Below are 21,943 nucleotides of genomic sequence, written 5' to 3' on the forward strand. Positions count from 1 at the left end.
GGTTTGTAGCTGAATGGAAAGTTAAACTAAGATTTTAAATCCTCGCTGCACGCACAACACAGTCATAGCAAGGAAAATTAAAACTGAGTGTACAGTCACTTTGAACTCGCACATACTGAAATCCACAACTGCTGCCACACGAATGCCAAAAGACACTTAAAGTTGGTACTGTTTCCCAAATGTCTCACTTTAAGCCAGAGAAGATCACAATACACACATGCTTCATATTTTATCAGAATCAAAGGAGTGACCAGATAACTGAAGAGATTCAAGACCAAACATTTTCAAAAAAATTGTTTTTAAGAGTGTTTTATACGAGAAAACAAAACATATTTAAGATGAGTCTAAGATACATTCTATTCAGCAGTGATTCTCTTACAGTGTGGAGCGTAAGGGATTCCATAGCTGAGCACTTGCACAGAAAGACTCCTCAAAATTATACAAAATTGAATAGAAATACAGAGATGACTTGACAGAAGAAGAAAAAAAAAAAAAACAAAGGAAGAACTACATTTAGCCTGGAAGCATGCGACTGCATTTCCTAATAAGGACAGAAAGGGGCAGAACAAACATCTCATGAATCTAAACATGTCTGAGAGGAGATGTGCTGTTGGGGGGGGTTGTTTGCTTTTTTTACCTCCAGAACACATACACTTTGCTTGTCCCCCACAATCCACAAGCTCTCTTGCTTTTTTAAAAAGTTAATACACTTGCTTTATAAGTACAGCAGCAAACGATGCAGCCTGAAGTCCTTCCCCAATGTCTACTTACAGCAAGACAAAGTAGCAGGCCAGAAACATAGATGAGGACGGTCAGGTCCCTAAAACCTCAAAAGCACGACTGAGAAATTCTACAAGAGAAATTTATTCCCCTGTGGCAGAGAAGCCAGGAGAACAGTGCCACAGGGAAAATCTTGGATGGAACCCAATCAAAGTCTTAGAAAAAACAGTGAAGACCAAAACAGGTAGTAAAAGCCTGGTGTACGTGTATGAATATAAAAGGGTAGGGGATTTAAAATGGGGGAAAGCAGAATTTTGAAATGAGAAGAAACAGGAACCAGGGGATCCAGCTAGGCTGCTCAAGACACGAAGTCATGAAGAGGCAAGAAAAACACCAGACTGGAAGGCTGCAAATTAAAGGAGAAAGTCAAATTAAAACCAGTGCACTTCTGCACATGCACACACAAATATACAATCATCACTGTGTTAGAACACTGTTCTGGGCACTTACATCCTTGTTCAGATGTTGGGAGAAAGTTAATTTCTAGTAGAGGCTACTGAAATCAATCTGCCTAAAGCAGCATAAAATACTTTTGAAAATTGAGCAGGAAAAATTAAAAATAGGGATAACTTTTTTTCAGTTCATGAACTAAGTGTAATACTTATAAGAAGTTTTACTATGCATCTAGATGCATACTCCAAACCATAATCAGGTTGTCTACATGAAGTAGCTTAAATAAATACTTGGAGAACAGAGAGAAAAAGTGAGTAAGCTTCAGCTTAGTTTTTCTGTGAAACAGTTACTGCTAAAAAGAAGTATTAAGAATACTTACCTATCCAGGACTGGAACTTGGATATCTAGGAAAAATTAGAAAAATCTAGTAAACGACAATGTAAAAGTTACATGATTATTCATTATTTGCTATATAGCATTTAAATAAGGTATTTTAAAAAGTAGTTACCTGCTATTGATGTGCTGAGTGTTCATCTTCATAGAAGAATCCAATAGTCTAAGTTTTACAAAGATTTTAATTTTTATTTTTTTTTTAACGTTCCAGCTACTCATGCCAAGATTCCTATTTGCACAGCTGTGACCTGGACAAACACAAAGGTATTCCTCTACACCAAAGACTTGATCCTCAGAAACGACGATTAATGATTTGGTCTTGGGGGCAGACATTTTTCATCATATTCTGAACAGCAGTACAAAAAGTTCACTTCTTTGTCCCCAAATACAATCAGTATGTGTACACACTGTATGAGACACAATAAAAGCCCTGAAACACAAGCGCTAAATAGGTTGAATACTTTATTGCTGTTTAAGACTAGGTAGGCAGTCAGCAAGATGGAAGGTCTAGCTACATCCACATTAATGTGTTATGAAAAAAAGCAGGGAGGGAAGCACAGCTATGAGACTTTATAATGTATCAAATGAGCCCTTTAAGAAAAGGGGGGAAAAAAATCAGGTACACATTGTCATCTGTACAGTTTTAATGCAAAGAATTACCAAAGTTTAACACCAGGACTAGGTAGCATTCCAAAGACTGCTGGAAAATATAACTTTGATTGGATGTACCAACAGAAAATTTTACATCATAATTATAAACCTTATTCAGCAAAAGAACACTGCATTGACATATTTTTATTTTCTAAGTTTTAAAAAAATTATACTTAATTATAAATACAAAAGTCACTGTAAAATCTCCAAAGAGCATCTAATATTTCACCTCTGATGCAGAGAAGTTTTTATACAAATAAATGTGTAAAGTAACAAGGTTCTGATACAACTCTTAAGATTGCCAACTTAAAAAAACCTCATAATATTACTATTTCCTGCTAGATACATATTTAGCATACCTCACATGAAGTGAGAGTATCCTCTCATATACACCATATTAGCACATTTAGAAATGAGTGACACATGGTTTGTTGAAGAAATGCAGCTTGAACAGCATCAACACTCCACAACAGATTTACTTGGCACCTACGCCTAGTATAAAACATGCTTTCCTCAGCTCATCTGGGTATTACTACCATACTGCTTGAGTTCTCTTCTCGAGTTACACAATTAGAACAAGCGGCTGGAATACTACAGGTATTTTGAATAGCCTTATCTTTTTGGAATAGTCTTGGAATTACTTTGAATGCTGTTAGATCCCTACAAGTTAATTCCTAGTTAACCAGTAGCAAAATCATGGCTTATAGACAGAAATAATTACAGATCGGGGAGAAGTTCAGAGTCTAAGAGAAGGCTGACCAAATTCTGAACACTGCAGAAATATCAGTTCACTAGAGATAAGTCAAAACTGTCACTCAAGTATTTCAGAAATTTGTAGGACAGGTAGTTTGTTCAAGAATAAAAACTTTCTTTGCAATTTTATTTTTTACTAATTATTTTCCTTTTCTGCTTTCAGCAGCTGTGCCTTTTCACTGATTAAGGTTAACGTATTAACGGACTTTAGTCTTATTTCTTCTGTAGATTATCCATAAAAGTGTGCTTCTTGATTTATCTTTCTTTGGCAGTTACTTCAAATGCCAACTGCTCTCTCTTCTTAAGATCAGTTTTGCACATGCTCCTTTAAGGTAGGATAGTTAAGGGTAATTATCTTGACAAGTTTCCTCTTAGTGAAAGACATGAAGAGCTGTGGAGAGAAAATAAAAAGGAAATTTGCAATTAGCAAAATTGGCAATGGAAGCTAAATTCTTAGCTGAAGTTGTTTATACAAAACAGCTTGTACACAGACATCAGACTGCAGAACAGTTCCTCAGCACACATTAGTAGAATACACTTTCTAGATCTGTTTAATTATATGTTACTTTTCTGCATGATATACATCTTTTTTGTAAACAGTTCAGAAACTTAAATTACAGTGTCAGCCTTAAATTTGTTTTCTGCTTTTATAAAAGCAGAAAACGTGTTTAAATGCCAGCAAGCCACAATGTCAGCTTAGGACTCATCTCAAATTTAGTTCTCAAAAGGCTGGTGTGTGAGGGACTACAAATACAAATGATCTCCTGGAACAATTTAAAAGTTAGATTGTTTCAAAACTTTATTCGTTTCCATAGGCAGACAATGAATTAATTCAACAAGTGGCAAGAGTGGCCTCCTAAAATATGTTTAGAACCTGTACAGGGGTAGTTGTCGTTTTTTTGATGTGTGGGCACCTCATGGGTGTTGTCCACATGCTGTATGTTATGTTTCCTGCATTTGCTCCTGCACCTTTTACAATTACTAATTATCTTTGTTATCACAAGAAAAAAAACTATAGTGTGCAAGTGAAACAGTTTACCAAGCCTTGTCAGCTGGGGGTCAGAACTAGGGATTACTGAGATAATCAACTTCAATTCTCAAGTTACACAAAAAGCTGTTTTCCATCATCCACTACAACAAGAATGAGAGTGTTAAGAAAGACGGCAGAGGCTGGCAGTCAGCATTTAAAAAGAGCCTACTCAAAAGACTCTTCTTCCTGTCCCACAAACACAGAAAATGCTTCTCTATCTTTTCTCATTCTTCTCCATACCACCAAAATTAACATTTAGTGAAAATTACCTGCTGCAGAGAGTTCTTTCTCCTCCTCGTCCTCCTTTGAGCTCATTTTCCGTGCATTGCCATTTTCACAAAGCTTTAACAATGAAGAACTGCCAACTTGGTGAAGAGAAATTTGGGGGGTTTTGGGTGTTTGGTTTTGGTGGGGTTTTTTAATGGCCCTTGTTTAACAGGTTACTAGAGCTTTGGCTGTCATAGGTTGGCACTGTATTCTTCATCAACAACCCACCAGACAAGTTAGCAAACTAAAAAGGATGGTATTTGTTATCAAGGCTGCAAAAACTTTTGCATGAATAGCACATGCCACACACATCCACAGTGGTTTAAGTTTTTGTTAAAATGAATTTCAGACAAAGCCCAGAGGCTTTAAGCCACTTTTAATATTTTAATTTCTGAATTAACTGATGGTCAGAAAAATATGCAAGATTTCACCTACTGTAATTTGTATGTTTCATATGCAACTTAGCAGAGCAATTAAAGCCTACAAGAAGTTTACCAGAGCATAGATGAAAGACATGCCCCAAGTTTCTGTAGACATTACAACAAAAATGGCTTAAAACAAAACAAACAGGAGTAAGTTTTGAGTGGGTTAAAAAGCAGCAAGAAAAGTATCTTCATCTACCCCGCTCAGAAACAGTGTGAATATAATTTGCCTCTTTTGGTTCAATCTGATTAGAAAAAAAACCAAAACACATACCCTCAAACAAACTACTCAATACAGAGAAGTTGTGTCTTAGCCTGAGAGGAGCCTGTGAATCAAGAAAAACATGTTACAGATTATCTTCCAGTATATTTAACAGGGATATCTAATTTGTACACTACAAAAGGAAACTTGTAAAGGAGATGTCATAGATAAGATCACTAGGTAATCTGGCATTTGTGTTTCGACTCTGAGTAATTAAGTCACCTTTTAGGGTTTTCATTGCAGCCACTACTTTAAACACAGTTATCCAAAACCAAGACTGGACTTAATTTAAGAGCTGATAACAGCACAGACTAACTGCCAAAATTTAGAATTAACATTTAAAACAACTTGGTGACTTTTATATTGTTTTATGCAAAGCAACTACTAAATACTTGCTTCACATAAAATTATTCCAGGCACAGAGTGTGCAACTCCCCCAGATACTAGTTCATCAGAATTAGCAGCTCTCTAGCACAAGACTTCTACTCAAACACTAAGAAAATAAATCTACCTCTGAGGTTCTTATCATACTAACATTGAGTCAGATATTGTGATGCAGAGGAATTAAGCGAAGCCAAGGAATTAGAAGGCATTAAATTAGAAGACATGTAGAAGTTTAAGCAACTTAAGAGCAGTGACAGTTTCACTGTTGACCCCAAATTCTCAACATAGTTTCTAAGATCATGATCCATAGAAGGAACTGAAGAAATACATAAAAATGCCTGACACCCACCTCACATTCAGTGAATTCTTAAATTAACTATCTTCTAGCAGTATGCTGTGCTACACTTCCCAATCTTATGTTATTTTTCTAGGCCATCAACAAATCCATTCACTCTTCTGAGGGGCAGCCTAATTCCTTGCCCCTCTAATCCCGAGGCTAAAAGAATATGACAGAAGTTTAAGATGCATGACTTCCAAGCTGAACCCAACTAAAATGGCAATTTATTGAACCTTCACAATTACACAATTTTCACAACCTCAGCTCTGGTTATGCCCCGCTCATTTTTGTAACCAAAGCACAGCCATCATCTTGTCTGTCCAGAAGTCCAATATGGTACCTGAAAGTTGGAAACCATCTCATTTCACTTTTCGCATTTGGACTGCCATATCTGGGCACCTCGTTACCCTTTGATGTGAACATTCAGTTGTTCACATGTGCAACAGAAGGAACTGAACAGGTTACAAACACGCAAGGAATTCTACAAGATACCCAGAAAAAGCAAGGGATTACAGAAAAAAAACCCACAAGGAAAAAGGCAAGGAAGAAAAACATAGAAGCAACAGTAATGGTACCAGGTAAGTAGCACTGACCACAAGGACTCAGGCATTCAGTTGGTTTCTTAAGAGTTGTGCTCTCCTGCTCTTCTTCAAATAAAACTTTCTGTTAAAATCAGTAATTTTTATTATTAACAATAATCCAACAGCTAGAATTGCCACCATATATTTCATGACCCACAGAATGGCGTGGGTCATGAAACAAACACAGAACGTAGTCTTTACCAAATAAATCTTGCAATGTTATGTTAGCAAAAGAATAAACAGTATTTTTATGGAAGAGTATCCACCACTTGTTTCTTTAATTCTTTGATCAACTAGAAACAAGGTGCATATTACAGCAATGGATTATAGTTATTTTCTCCTGGATCTCTGAACACAAGATACATCTGCACAGGCAAACTATGAAATTTATGTACTGACATTAAATCTTGGTATTTAGTTAGTACTTCCTATGAGCTGTTAAGAGTTCCCAAGGTATACAGAAATAATGAATGGATTCAACATCCCCCAAGTTTTAGCATGCACTCTGAATATTTAAAAAAACAAACCACCACCAAAAAAAACCACCACGCTTGAACTTGCTTTTAAGTTATTCCAAGTGTTTTGGGGCACATTTGCTTTCCCAACTATGACTGTTGGTCATTGAGAAAACCCATACAGCATGAGGAAAAGAAGTTGCAGGAAGGCTATTTATTCTATTACAAGAGTTTATTTTATTTAGGAATTGCTCTCATGATTTTTAACTTCTCTGACTCAGCTACAACCCAGTACATGAAGCTTCTCATACTGAAGACACTAAACCAAATGTGTCCAATAAACGAGAGAAACTGAAAACTGCTATAATCCAATTCTCACACCTTAATGCAAAAATGTACATTTTTCAACTCTAAATTTGCCAAGGGATTGCTAATGTGTTCTCCTCTACATTTTATTCACATACACAAATATTATCCAAATGTTGATTCTACAAGAGTTAAAAAAAAGCACGTTTTTAATGGCCCAAATAATGTAATAACTGAAGTGTCAAATGCTTTAGAAGGTCTAATAATCTCTTCTCTTTCAAAAAATAATTTAAAGGAGCCAGAGGAAATGGAAGGGTTTCATTTGGGATAAAAAAGACTTCCAGTTACATTTAGTTAACACATTGTTGTCCAATCAATGTATGGTTTCATCTGAGGAGGTAGAAGAATTTTCCATTTTCTGGCACCCACAATTTTCAAGAGGATGCAACTACCTAGCATGATACATCCACCACTCCTCAGCATCTCTGTTGCAATTCCACCCAGCTGTTTAAGACCAATGACAAAAGCCATCTTTGGTTAGAGTCTCCATTCTGGGACTACAGCATAAACTGTGTTCTCCCCTATACCCGCTGATGAGTGAAATCATCATCCCCTGAAGCTATGGTAACTTTTTACCCAGCACTTTCAGTTACATTTCTTGGAAGGTTTACCAGAATTCTGATAAACCACTGAACTTGTATCAGCACTCAGTTTTTATGTATGATCTTAACTCAAAGGTGAAACTACAAAGGTACAAGGGACAGGTCATACAGCTGTGTTAATATTCTAACTCAGTATCTCACCTGAATGCTAATCAACAGCAAGCATCAAGGAAGGCTACAAACATTTTTCAGTCAAAAAAGGGCACTGCTGGAAAAAAGCACAGATTGTTTTAACTTACCTTTGGAAGGATAAGATTTCAAGTTTTAAATGTGTTATCCCCAAAGTAGCCTAAATTTGCTAATCCTGTCTCTAAAGAAAAGACTCTGTGACCTTCAGTACTGAAGGAACTCAAAAAAAGATTAATACCTAATTCTTGAACACGGCATTTAAATTGCAGACATCACAGATAATGAACCAAGGCAAAGGGGATTGCTGGATTTGGGATTACAGTAGAGATCAAGTCAGGTTAAAGCTGTTGCAGCATTCTGGCATTGCTGTTCTTTGCATGTACATAGACTAAGTGTTATAATTCCCTTTGCCACATTTAAAAAAATAAGTAGTCTTATTTTGGATATATTTATTCAATTTGTTCAGGACAAAAGAAGATTCTTCCCTCTCGGTTGTACATCAGGTTCTACGACATCCTCCCTGAGGATGCAGGAAGCAAGAAAGACTACGAGTCTTTCAAAAAGCCTACAGTTTACTCTTTAGTCACCATCTAATCCAGTCATAGCTGTGCTCAAGCTCTGGCAGTCATTTTAAGGGAAGCCACTTGTCCTCTGGCTGGCAGTTGGCCAGTCACTTCTATGCTTTATTTAAATCCTTCACTGTCCACGGGTCTCCTCCAAAATGAGATATTAATGGCTTAAGGCCATGACAGTCAAGTAGCTATTCTAGGATATCACAGGGAAGCCCTAAACCAATGCAGCAAGAAGCAAACCCAAAATTAGAGATAGCTACTGTTGCCAAAGCCTCTGCCAGGCAGGAAAACAAAAAACCCAACCTTTTAATAAACTGTTAATAAACTGTTGCTTTATTAATATTAAAGACAGAAATAAACCATACATCTAGACGAATAAAAACACTCATTTTAAAGTTTTGAATTTGAAGTGTTCAGGGCCAAAAAGCAATCTGTAAAGTCTCTCCAGTTATAGCAAGGATTATATGATTTATATTCATATGCATAAACACCATAAGTTTTCCTATCTGAACTCCGTTACAACTGCAGAGCTTTCAGTAAAAATCTAAACTTGCATGACCTTGAAGATACAATGAAAGTACTTGGTTTAATCACATCTATACATATACACACAACACTTTACTCATTTGCAGATAAACTAAAAGTGTCTTTATGAAAAAAATTACCACCTAAGACAGAATGAGACATAAGGACCCAGTAGAAACACCAAAGAAACTAGTCTGTAAAACTACTTGAGAAAGCATGATCATAGACGGAAAGCAGTTTTACTGCAAAGTCCTCTTCCTGAATTTGGAGAAAAGGAGCCATCACATCAGACCATACAGTTAGCACTGATAATATCATTCACTATCATTCATATATGTCTATCCCCAGAAGTTATCTTACACAAGTTTGATGTAGACATAATAAAAACCTAAATGACAACTGGATTGCTTTAAATTTAACTCCCTTGTTGCATCTGTAATGTGTGAATATTAAAGTCTTCTATTTAATGACCTCACTGACAAGAGTTTGCGATGTCAGGTAGAGATAATTAACAGTGCTAGAAACAAACTAGTGCAGTTTTTAAAACAAGGTGAGGCACAGAAAAGATTGTGCCACATTTAGAAAAGTAGCAAATAAATCTTGCTGTTTGAAGAAAAGCAAAACCTCGTATGTACAAGAGCCCACAAACTCTCATACAAAATAACAAGCCGTCTCGTTGCAAAAACTTGCATAAGCACTGCAATTTGCAAACAGAACCTGAGAGGGTCTCACAGGAACAAAAGCATTAACTTTGAGTTAAAGTACGATTCCCTGTGTGCTATTAGACAATTTCAGTTTTGGCAGTTCCCCACTACTACTCTTGAGAGGCAACCACCCAGTCTACTTATGCAATCACTACAGAGCTGGCATTTCTAAAGCTTGCATCACTCTTGAAAATTCTCAGAACCCTGTAATTTTAAGTGCATAAATGAATAATGAACTCTTCAAAAGCCAAGGAAAGGAGTTTCCCAGAAAGATTCTGAAGCAACTCAATCTTCAGTAGGGGAACAATCAAGTTCTGTCACCACTAAATCAAAGTTCTGATGCAATTAAGAGTTAACATTAGAAAGTCTTCGAGGCGAGACAGTTTGGTACTCCATTGCTTCTGGAGAAGTAACAAAAAAAATTGCCAGACACTGATTTATTTGTTAACATACTGGGTTCACCTACAAAACCTCTTACTAGGTTTACTACACAAGCCTCTTCACTGAAGTTTATTCAATTCCCTCAGCTAAAGGGACCACAACAGCCTTCTTCCCCAACTTTAAAGATAATTGTAATAAAGTTTCCCAACCAATCCACACCATGATTATGCTGTTACATTGACGAAGACCATGCTAGTGAAAACAAAAACAAGACTCTGCGGTCCAAACAGAAAACTGTAATCCAAATACAAAACAAGGTAGAAGACAGAGAGACAAGACTGCAAGGCAATGGGCATACCAATGACAAAATTTAAAAAAATACATAAATCTTTATGGATAACAAAAGTGGAGTTGAAGAGTTTTAGAGAGCATTTCAAAGAAAGCAATTTTGCTGTAAGTATATAGTGTAAAAGAAAGCTTATAATAAACAGTATGGGAGAAAGCATAAAATATGACCAAGGATTATAACAAGTGACTAAGGTGTCATGGGATTATCAGAGTTAAGGGTCAACATCTTAATAACAAAAATTACATCAATTTATACTTAATGAGATACTAAAGGGAAACAAACCACAAAGCATATCACATTGATCTTATTCTTCACAACACTGATGGATATAAATTGGTTATTGGCCACTTATTAATGAATTTAATCAGAGATGATCATAAGGAATTTTTTCCCTTCAATGGTGAATATGAACATAGAAAATCCAAGCAACTGCAAACAGCAAATTGTGTCATGCTTGTGTGAAAGAACAGCAGCTTCATATTTGGAAAAATAAAGTGACATACAGAACAAAGGAAACAAAACTTCATTCAAAACATTAAGCCACAGTATGCAAGCATCGCTGAGCACCTGGAGGGACTACGAACAAAGTCACACAGTTTTCAGCAGTAATTAAAACAGATTATACTTAAGCCATTATTTAGCATCTTACAGTCTGTCAAATGAAGAAAGAGAAAACTATCCAAAAGAGTCAAAACACCCATTTTACAGGTAAAAAATTTAGTAGGCAATTAAAGCTCTTTCGGCTTCTCCCTTTCTCTGCAACAATTTGGAGATAAAACGGTTTTTGTCCATGGTACCCTCTCAGAAAATGTTCAAAACTTCTACTCCAACACAAAGCAATAAAACAGTGGTCCAGCAAACCTGAGAATTAATCACTGGCTGACCTACATAGAAATAGGGACAGTTACTTTACAAGAAGATATTAACTTGACCGAAAACCATATTGAAATATAATTTGCTATATATAGATATACTCTCATGAGGCTACTTTCAATTACACCAATTTAATTCTCAGAACTTCCAGGTACTATAAACCCAAAAAGAACTAGAGAGCTTCACCAAATAGCTCTCTAGAATAATCCCAGTAAAAATTCTGCCAAGTTAATTGGTAGTTCAAGACCTCTGTCCAAAATTAACAGAAAAAGTAAAAAAGTTAGTTATATTCTCTATATTACTTCCAGTCAAGGACTCTTGCCACTGGATTGACAAGGGGTGTGAAAGGCTTTCTTTTCTCCACTTTTTAAGCATGCTTTAGAATGTTGTGGGAATTACTGTCACTTAAAGGTATAGTACTTCTGACCATGCTTGCAAATTCAAACATATCTTTGGAGTAATTTTCAAAAAGCTAAAGGCAAGAGTTACCAACATCTGTAGAATCAAAAACTCTACCTCTTAAAAATATGATTTGTGACACTCTAAATACAAAAAAGTGAGTAAAACTGAGGGTGGTCCAGTCTTCTGAAGTTTCTGAACTTCCTGATTTTTGCTTGTACCAACATCACATATAATACTGAAAGTCCTAACTTTACAGGCAGGAAGAAAACTGATAATCATTAGATCAGTTTCACACTCAGCAACGCTATGAGCATTAGAGAGGAGTAATAATACTTCTCTCTGCAGAAGGTTTTCCAAAAGCAGAGAAGGAGCTATAGTAGTCACAGATTCCCCTCCCCCTTAGAGAAAATAAACCTCATCCCTGACTTCTGCAAGAAATGGCTACAGGCCTGCTTGTGACTGATCAGATACATCTCACATATGTATCAGGCTGATGCAAATATGAGAACCTAGCTGGAAATGAAATGGAGCATGTTATCCTCCGACAGCAACTGACAAACATACGAATTAATGAATTTCTTCCCAACGTATCTTTTAAAGTTCCCTCACCACAAACTGTTCACCAACTTCTGCAAGCAAAGAACGGGGGATCAGTACCAGAAAGCAAGTTTAGGCTTCATTTTTTTCAGGGAGTTTAGACATAGCAGAGTCACTTTGCTGCAAGCGGTATTTCTAGAGGGAAAAGAAAATACCAAAGATGCATTCTAGAAATGGAGATGACAGTATGGCACCATATAATAGTCTGTAGTACTACTTACTTACTGTAAAAGACTATACCACAGTTGAATATAATTCCCTATTCACAGAAAGGTTGTAAATACTCAAGAACAACGTGACCAGCGCATCTTTCTCTACCAACTGATTATCTTAAGTTTTTAGATTTTAACAGTGTATTTAGTAACGAGTGAACTGCAAAGGTTAAAGCTGAACAGATACTTTAAATTAATCTAAGGAGGCCTGGAGGAAAAAAAGCTGATGCAGCTCTACTGCATACAACAGTCTATAACAGTTTAAAAGAGGTAAACGTCCTTGAGCTGGGAAGTTTAAGTACCGATTTGGAGAATATTGCCAATTCACACAGGCTATGCTGCAAGGACTTACACATGTCAATGCACAGTACTCAATCACATGGTATAAGAGCACAGAAACAGGTTGCATAAGTAGATGTTGTCACCAGCCCTTCTTCCCATTTAAGACACTTATAAAACAGTTTACTACCACTTAGTGCGAAAAAGGGAAATCTGAGTTTGAAGGAAGGGAGATAAGTATCTTATGGCTGGCCAATAAGAGAAAATGGAAAGAGAACATCAAAAAAAGATAACAAAGGAAAAGTAGAAAACAAAGTGTCATTCACGATTTATCACAAGAGGGGCTGAAGAAGATTGCAAAGAATTGTGTAAAGGACATGTATCTGAAAATGGAAAAGATAGTGGAAAAATGGGATTTGATTTCACAAACTGACAAAACCAGAAAACAATCAAGGAGGCAAAGATGCAGAACTGGGCAAGAGGTGCAAATCAAAGGAAGCAGCAGACTATGCTGAAGGGGAATTTTTGCATAGATACAGAATCTGCAAAATAGAGTGTATTCCAGTATTCTTAACTGTCAAATAGTTAACACTAATCTTAATACTTAGTTCTTTTGTCCCCAAAAGGAAAATAACTTTATCAGAACTTAAAGCTGTCAGCTATTAAATTGAGACATTTTAACAAGCTGTGGTTTAGTTTATGCCACTCAAGGACTCATGAAGAATTCAGTAAAGAATAAAGATGAGTCATATGGTTTGAAAACAGGCCCTACCAACACTGTGATCCAATACAGAGGGATCAAAACCATTGTAATTGAAGTATCAAGAATTTTACAAAACATTAAACAGGTCTTCAAGGCATTACCAGCCTCCATTCTAAGTGAATACTTAATTTCCAGCATTCTAGATTTTCCAGCAAATTAGGTATTTATTTTCAGAAAAAGATGCACTGCAGATTTCTGAAGTCTTCCAATTATCATCATCATCATAGACTTCTTGACCAAATGAAAGCAAAATGAAACATAGTAAAACAAGGAAAAATACCACACTGCTTTCAATTAAGGTTTTCATTGCTATGGAATATTCAAAAATCTTGCAACGGTTTTCTTTAGATGACCTATGTTATGGAGAAAATACTGACTTTTAAAAATCATAATGCTGAGGTGATGTCCATTCAGGAGTTGGTTATATGAAGTTATATTCAAATGCAATTAAAAAGATAGACTATTTTAGGTTAAGTTCTTCAGGGCAGAAACTGACTTGTTTCTTATATTTATGTACAGGAATGCAAATATTTAACATTCAGTATCAAACAGAGACAGCTAGCACTTTTTCTACAAGCTAATAAGAGGGTACTCAAAAGATTAAATTAGAATTCCAACCCAGTTTTGGTCACTTATAAACAATCATGTCAAATGTTTGAAGAATTATCCAAATCTCATTTACTTATAGATGTCAGCATTATTTTTGGTAAAGATTCATAGCACTTGCCAAAGAAAAGATTCCTTCATCCTGTAAGAAACCAAAGCTTATTAATTGCTGTAACTACAATTAAACACAGCTGTCCCAAAGAGCTGTAAATTTTCATAAGTTGTAAATGTACATAAAAGTAAGCATAAAAGTACACACAAAGCAGCATTAGAAAAATTACTGCTACTTATAGGGTCCACAAGTCCCCAAAAAAGTCAAGTAGATGCACCCCTGCAAAGCAGCCCCAGTGACTTCCAGTAATAATTACCAGTTGCTCTGGAGGCTTACAATGAAGAATCTAGTCATCCTACTCCAAGGCACAGTACAAATAACTGTGTCCATCCCCCAAAGACTGACACAACCGTGCCCATACACACAATCTGCCACGGAACCACAGGCTACCATCCTTCTGCTGCTTCCCATCTTATCTCTTCACACTGCCAAAAATTTACTGCTTGCAAGTTTTAAAGGTAGTATATAATATGTATACACTTGTACACCAGTCTGTAATCTGAACTGCAAATCAAAGAATGCATCTAATTTTAAAATAACTGTTTTAACTACTCTTTGTGAGATGCTGGGTAACATGGATTGACTTAACAAAACATTAATTACACTGCACAGATGCTGAACAGTACCTCCAAGAAAGTAGCCAAGATAAAACTGCTGCTAAAAATCACCCACTCTCTCACTCAAACCAACTCTTCCCAACTTTTTCTGGAATCTTTAGCTGCTCTGCCCCCTACTATAGAGCATTACAGCACTACTATATCATTACACACAATGCCTAAATCTTAAACCACCATCTTCTACTTCCCCTCAATTTTAGTCCCTTTTATTCATGTGACTCTTGGTTTTCTCACCAAGAAAGGGAATTAGGCCACCTTCTAGCTCACTATTCATTTTTTCAAGGCCTCTCAAAGAGAATTTGTCAGAATTGAACTCCAACAAACTCAGCTGCACCAATACTAGAGTTGCACTCTAACATTAAAGATTATACAAGATTCAAACTTACTTACCTTTCATATTTTATAAAGTATATTTGTCATTAATCTGATTTTTCAATGCACTGTCTGAAATAAAAACCTAACACCAGCAGTACCCAATGCAAATGCTTTAATCTTATTACTAAAATAACCAAACTTAGTGTTTTGAATAAAGTACTTCAGGAAAACTAACACCATTTTTATAAGAATCCCTGAAAAAAATTTAAGAATAATTAGGGAACAGATATTTTACTAGATACTCCTGTGAAGAATAGTGATTAGAGTGCTAAGATAGTCTACTTAAGTCAAATATAAATATCAGGTCTATTTATTCATATGGCATTTTTTGTTATTGCTGTTTCGAAGTTCTATCTACCAAGGGTTTTTTTCTAGACTTGTTAGCAGATCTACATGCAATCAAGCTTTTTATCTGAGAAATCCGTGAACTGTTCTTTCATATTATCTATAAAATTGACCCATGACTGCTCAGATATCAAGGTGCTAAGCCTGTTAAGCAGTGGCACAATACTAAATTAAACATCCCCAAGGGAACATCATTACATACACAACACTGAAAAAGCTGTTCAGTCATTATGCCTACAAAGTACATGAGAAGTTCTCCTTCATAAGCTCAGGCCTAAAGTCATATCAGTAGAGTTTGTTTCAAAAAAATCTCCTTTTCAAATCCTCTCTGCTAGCCATAATATCACTCAGCAGAGGGAATTCAAGTGACTTCTTTCAACTTCAGTGATGCTATTCAGAACCTACAGTCAAAGTTACCTTTTACTACCTATTACAAAAAACCCACAACACCTGATAAATGTACACAGAAGAGCTATTCACAGGGTGACAATAAAGAAGGGGTGAAAAAAAAGACAGTGTTGTAGCCAAGGTTTTCCTTCACAAAGTTATCAGTTGCTGAAAATAAAGGGTAAAAAGACTCCATATTTATCACAAATATACCAGAGGAAGAAAGGAAGTCCCACAGCATTTAAAGATGATCCTAAAATTATATTCTTGTGAGAATCACAGCTGAATGCACTTTTCCAGTAGCTTGGTTTCTTCCCAGAAACATACTAACTCTGGCCTTCATTTCTGGGCTTCCAAGCTGTCCCTCCCTAATTCTGAAGTTCTTTAACAAATGTCTTACTACATTTTTTTAATTGCTACTTTACCTAACTTAGACAACAATACAAAGCGTTCGTGAACTTCAAGCTGACTGCATAAGCTTTTTAAAATAGGCACAGTATCAACTTACTGGGGGAGTTCCGGTTCTTTAACAGTCTGCTTAAAAATGTGCATCAACAGAGACTTCACAAATATTCACTTGAGTGTATTAACTGGCACAACCTGTTTACAGCTTGGAAGCCAAGATTTTTATTGGCAGTTCATGAGCAACGCTGTCCTTTAATCCAAAGCATTTAAAGGATTTCTGAGACTTTAGCACAGTTAAAGATTATTATTTATATCACTAGGGATTCTTCCTTATTTGTAGAACAGAATATCAATAGCAGGGCCAACTCACTGACAAGTTATAAGCAAGTCAGATATAGTCTCCAGACTGTTTTGCACCATCTAAATAGTTTTCCCAAGCTGTTAAAGTAATAAAGTGCTTGTGGCTGTGAAAGGTACAATCTAAAAGCAACATATAAAACATTTTAATGGCCTTTCTGTATATGAAAAAGGCCTAAAGTATAGTTACCAAATTAAATTTTTCAAGTTACACATTTAGAAAGTTATATATGATGTCAAGATTAAATTTTCCTATTTAAAAGAACTATCACTCCAAAAATTACTTCACTTGAAAGATGTGGGGTTTATTCTTAGACACACTTGAAATTTTTAAAAAACCCCACATCTCAACAGACTTTTGCCATTCAAATTATACAGAACAGACCTGAATAGGAAGACAGGCCACAGTTTAAGTTTAACCCTAGTTAAACTTATCTCAATATTCAATACTGGTAAGGAAATACAGTATTTCAAATGGTGACCAAAATAATCTAGCTAAATCATACATCAAGCAGAATTGCTTATAGCCTTGTACTTAAATCACTATGAAATCATGAATTTCAAGTCATTTAAGCTCCCTGATCATTGATCCAGGGAAATAGCAGTGAAAACATTCCCAAAATACTTGAACTGGTATACTGAAAGATGTATCTATTCCAGATTAAAAGATGTTGGTCCATATCCAAGTCTGTACCACCTCATTCGGCCCATTAAGGCAATCTTTGTAGCAGATCTTTCTCAAACTGCTGGTGTCAAGATTACTTCAGGCCACTGACATCTAAGAAACTGAATAGCTTTTATGGGATATAAAAGGCCTATTTCCAGGTCTAATCTCTACAGAAAGTTACTTTAAGTGCCCAACACAATGCTACAAAGATGTTGAAAGAAGGTAGTGTATGACCAAGCTTTCAGCCACTGCACACCATCACATGCCTTAAGCCAAATACACGGAGTACAGCACATTTTCTAGTGGCTGCATTCTAACACCAAGAATTCATTAGCCCCAAGATCTCAAAATTCATAGCAGTTAATTTGATTTAGACTTCTTTAGTTTCAGAGCTACAAGCACATTATCCATGTCCAACACCACATACTAATGTTAACTTCTAAACAATAAAAAGGCCCTTAGATAAGTTACTACCCTGCCATGACCTCAACTTTTTTCATTTGTAGAACAAGGACAATATTTACCAGCTTCACAAGAGTACAGCAAGATAAGCTCTTACGGTCTTTGGGAAAGAAAGAACATGTTTAACTAATTTATATAATCAAGTCAGCTAATAAAATTCTTACAGGTTCCAGGAGTTCCAATGTTTTTGGTTTTAATTAACAGGGGCGTGCAAGTAAAACAAGATACTTATTTTCTTACAATATCCTGTTCAGAAGGTTCCAACTGTATAACCTTGACGCATAAGCACTTTCCACTCCTCTCTTTTGATGTAGATCCATGCCTCTCATCATTCCTTCCCCATCACTTCACTCTCTACTCCCCCATCCTTGCAGTGCTCGCTCCTCCAGAAGCAGAGGAATTTGATCATGACAAGGACATCACACAGTAGCACCTTCCCTGTTTCTGCAGATGATTCTGGTAAAGAACTACCATGTAGGGGCATGGGAACACCCTCTTTGCCCCTGTGGTCTTTCTGTAGGGAACGCAGGAATAAACAAGCTTAGGAAAAGAAAAACATATAGGCCAGGAGAAGGAAAGTATGGAAAATAGGGAAATGTGTCACTAAATGAATTGGCTGCTAATCAAAGAACAGTGCAGTGCAATTTTTCTCCCAATTAGAAGTTCACAAATGATACTACCCAGAGCAGGGAGAACAGGCTTGGGAGGAAAGAGGAGGGGCAAGGAAATCAAGAGCAAATTGCTTTCAAGAAGTCAGATATTAGCTCAAATTACAAAAAAGTTTTTCCTATGAACACAATTCTGGGTCACCATTTCATATAACTAAACCAAAGTCTTAACAGTTTCATGCTCAACTACCATTCAGACTTCCAACATTTTAGGAGAGGATACAATTTTAACAAAACTCAGCTAAACACAGGCAGTAAAAAAGGGGAGGAAAAGCAAAAGAATTCTTTTACTAGCAGGGAAATCAAAGCAATGTTGAAAAATCTTATGCAAGTGTAATTTATGAACTACAGTAGGAGAATACTATTAAGCATACCTACAATTAAAAAAAGCTTTCCTTCTGCAACACTGCCAGGTAAGCACTGATTCAACGCTCAACTGCAAGTAAGCTTGCCATCTGCATTGCTAGATTCATTTCTTCTTGAAAGTATGTATTATGTCAATCAAAACAGATAAATAATTTTCTTACAGTAGCCTGGCTACATCTTAACAATTTTTTGTATGTCTTTCTGACATACAAAAATGAGGAAAATGAGGAGGCAGAAGCAGACCAAGAAATGGTCTAGCACTAAAATGTGCATTTCTGCCTCATCTGTTTCCCCAGAAATACCAGAATTACTGAAGCCTCCTTTTCTGGCACTGATTGACAGAAGACAGTCCTGTCTCCTCTGAGGTATGAATTTAGATGTTATTAATCTCACTCCCTTAAAGCTTCTCTTTCAGTGCTAAGTCAGATGTCTTAGAAGATGAACATTCTGAAGTTCCTGAGGCATGCCCACCACAAACCATTTTCCCTTAAACTACTCAATTTTCATTCCTCCCGATTGTTAAATTAATAGTTTAACCATATAAACAGAGAATTCTACATGTATCACAGCAATAGGGAAAAACTGTAATTACTTCTTAAAAAAGTAATCTTCCTCCTCCATCAACAGGACCTGACTTCCTTTGTAGATCACAGTTAAGTAAAGTTGCATATTCAAATTGGTCTCTAAACTATACCTCTGAAAATTACTTCCAAAATAAAATCTTTTATTAAACAAACTGGCTTAAATAAGCCTACCAAATACTTTTTAAGACCTACACATGAGCTTCACAGCTTGAATCCTAGACCAGTTATTCCACCTGTGGCAGAGGACCACCAGTAGGCTGCAAGACACAAGACAGACCATGCCCGTGCCTCTCAGTTCCTGCCACCTGTTACAAAACTCAACTGACTATTCAGATGTTTGTAATGATAGCAGTGAAGTTATGATTTGGTAATGGAATAACTAGTGTTTTCTTCAGTTAAGAACCAACTTATTTAATACTCTCCCTGCTAAACAGTAAACAATGATTCAAGATGGTCTTCTGGGGTTTCTTTGGTTTGTTTTGTTTTATTGCAAAAAAATGTTTTGGTGGGTCTTGACTTCAGTAATTTAGAAAGACTGTTAGATTAGCCACAGCTGAAGAAAATGCACCAGAAGCACCACTACTAAAGTGAGTCAAAACAACTAACTAGAGTCTAGCTAAGACAACGGGTGCTACATAACATGGCTCGAGCAACTCCTGGGGAATTGTCTTCTGTCCTACCACCGTAAAGCTAAAGAGCTGGATATGAACCAGAACAGAGACCATCCCAAGAAAACAGAATTTATCTATCCAAAACTAAGATTGTTTAATAGCATCTATCTGTGCAATTTACCTTTTCCTAGAAAATACTACTCATAGGAAAAACTTGCTAAGTCAACTCTGACAGAAATAGCACATCAACATTACTTCTAGCATTATGTAATGGACTCATCATCTTATGCTCTGCCTGACAGATTATTTTAGAACCAGCTATACCAAAACATCCAGAACTACATTCTTTGACTCACTAGATGTTTATGTTTTATCTTAAGCTACCTACTATGAACACAACAATATGTTCACCTCTTTCTTCACTATAACTGTCAGCTCTCTGGTCCTGTAAGAGCACAAAAGAAATGTCACTCCAAACTGTGGAAAAGAATTGCTCTATTCTAATAAAGTAAAGGTTGAAACAAAGTCTAGTCTACTTCTTCATTAAAAGTGAACTCTTTCAGTGAAAATATCCACAGGGTAACGACAGTAAAAAGAATGGCAACTTAAATGAAATTGGGGTGGGTTTTTTAATGTTTATCAGCTGTTTAGGTTTAGCTTGTTTTTCAGACTACAAGGCATCTAACATCAGGTGTTATCAGAACAAGCATACTGATACAGCTATAGTGAAAACTCTTCTGGTATTGTTACTGCTTACATGAGCAACAAACACCTTTACTGGTAGAGATGATAATATTCAGCACATCTTTTTTCCCCAGAATCCGCATTTACACATTGCAATTGATCCCCCACAAATACTGTTCAAGAAGTCACAAAGTAACGATCAACATGATTATACCATCAAAAGATGCTAGGACAGCTTTAGTTACAACAGAATGATGGGGAAAAATAATCAAAGTTAATCATACATTTAAGTTAGGTTTATTACAGGTCTCTAACATATATGGGCATCACGGTAAATAACATTTTCTTTCCTTTTATGCTTGTTAACATATATCATCAGGCAAATCTTTGAGAACACAATTTTCACAGAAGACCCAAATAACAGCAGTATGAATACAACTGTTGTGTGGATGATCACTGTTCATCTATACATTCAGAGCAATTAGCAGTATCACAACCAAGGCGTAATTTCTAATCACAGCTTTTTTCTTTTTAGGTCTTGACTTCATTAATACCTTGTACTAAAAATAAGAGCCGCCTTTTCTCTCAGTCTTAATGTACTCCAAGACTGCATGAAGGCATTCAGCAAACACATTCAGTCCCCAGTTGAAACCAAACCTTTATACATTTCAAAATATTTTTTCAAATGCACATCTAACAGACATTAAAGTTTACACACATAGACAACCTGAGCATGGCACATCAGTTTCTGTTACAACTTAATTTTTAACAGAAAGACTGCAATATCCTGCTTAAAAACAAAAGGAAACCCATTTTCGGCTCCCAGGCCCTGGGAGGTCTAATGCAAAATGCAATAAACAGCTGGTCTTGCTTTTAAAGGGTTAAGAACGAAAAAGTTTAAACCACTTGTATTTCTCCAGCTGTAAACCCCAAATATTCCCAGAGTCTTCCTGCAGCCAATGTACTGGATAATTTAGGCTAAAATAAATGTTTATTAAAAAAAGGGCGTTGATTTCTTGGCAGCAGTGAAAAGCAGGAGACACCCCTAGTGTCGACGTAAAATACTACAGGACTCCATACTGTATCTCTTGGTTAATTTTACGGCAGCAAAAGGGAAATTTAAATCGTCATTATTTAAAAAACAGAGTAAGTCAAATACACACACCTGGACATACCGCATACGTTCTTCCTGCAGTCTCAAAACCCACATGCTTATCATATTTGAAGTATCAGTT

General features: G+C 36.2%; 1 protein-coding gene across 1 annotated transcript in view; it reads right to left on the bottom strand.

Moving 5' to 3' along the window:
- The window catches only part of PPP3R1 (protein phosphatase 3 regulatory subunit B, alpha), a 40,420-nt gene that overhangs the window by 17,448 nt on the left and 1,029 nt on the right, over positions 1–21,943 (bottom strand). The gene's annotated exons all lie outside the window — the stretch shown is intronic.

This window comes from Grus americana, chromosome 3 (genome assembly GCF_028858705.1).
Source record: "Grus americana isolate bGruAme1 chromosome 3, bGruAme1.mat, whole genome shotgun sequence".
Lineage (NCBI taxonomy): Eukaryota > Metazoa > Chordata > Aves > Gruiformes > Gruidae > Grus > Grus americana.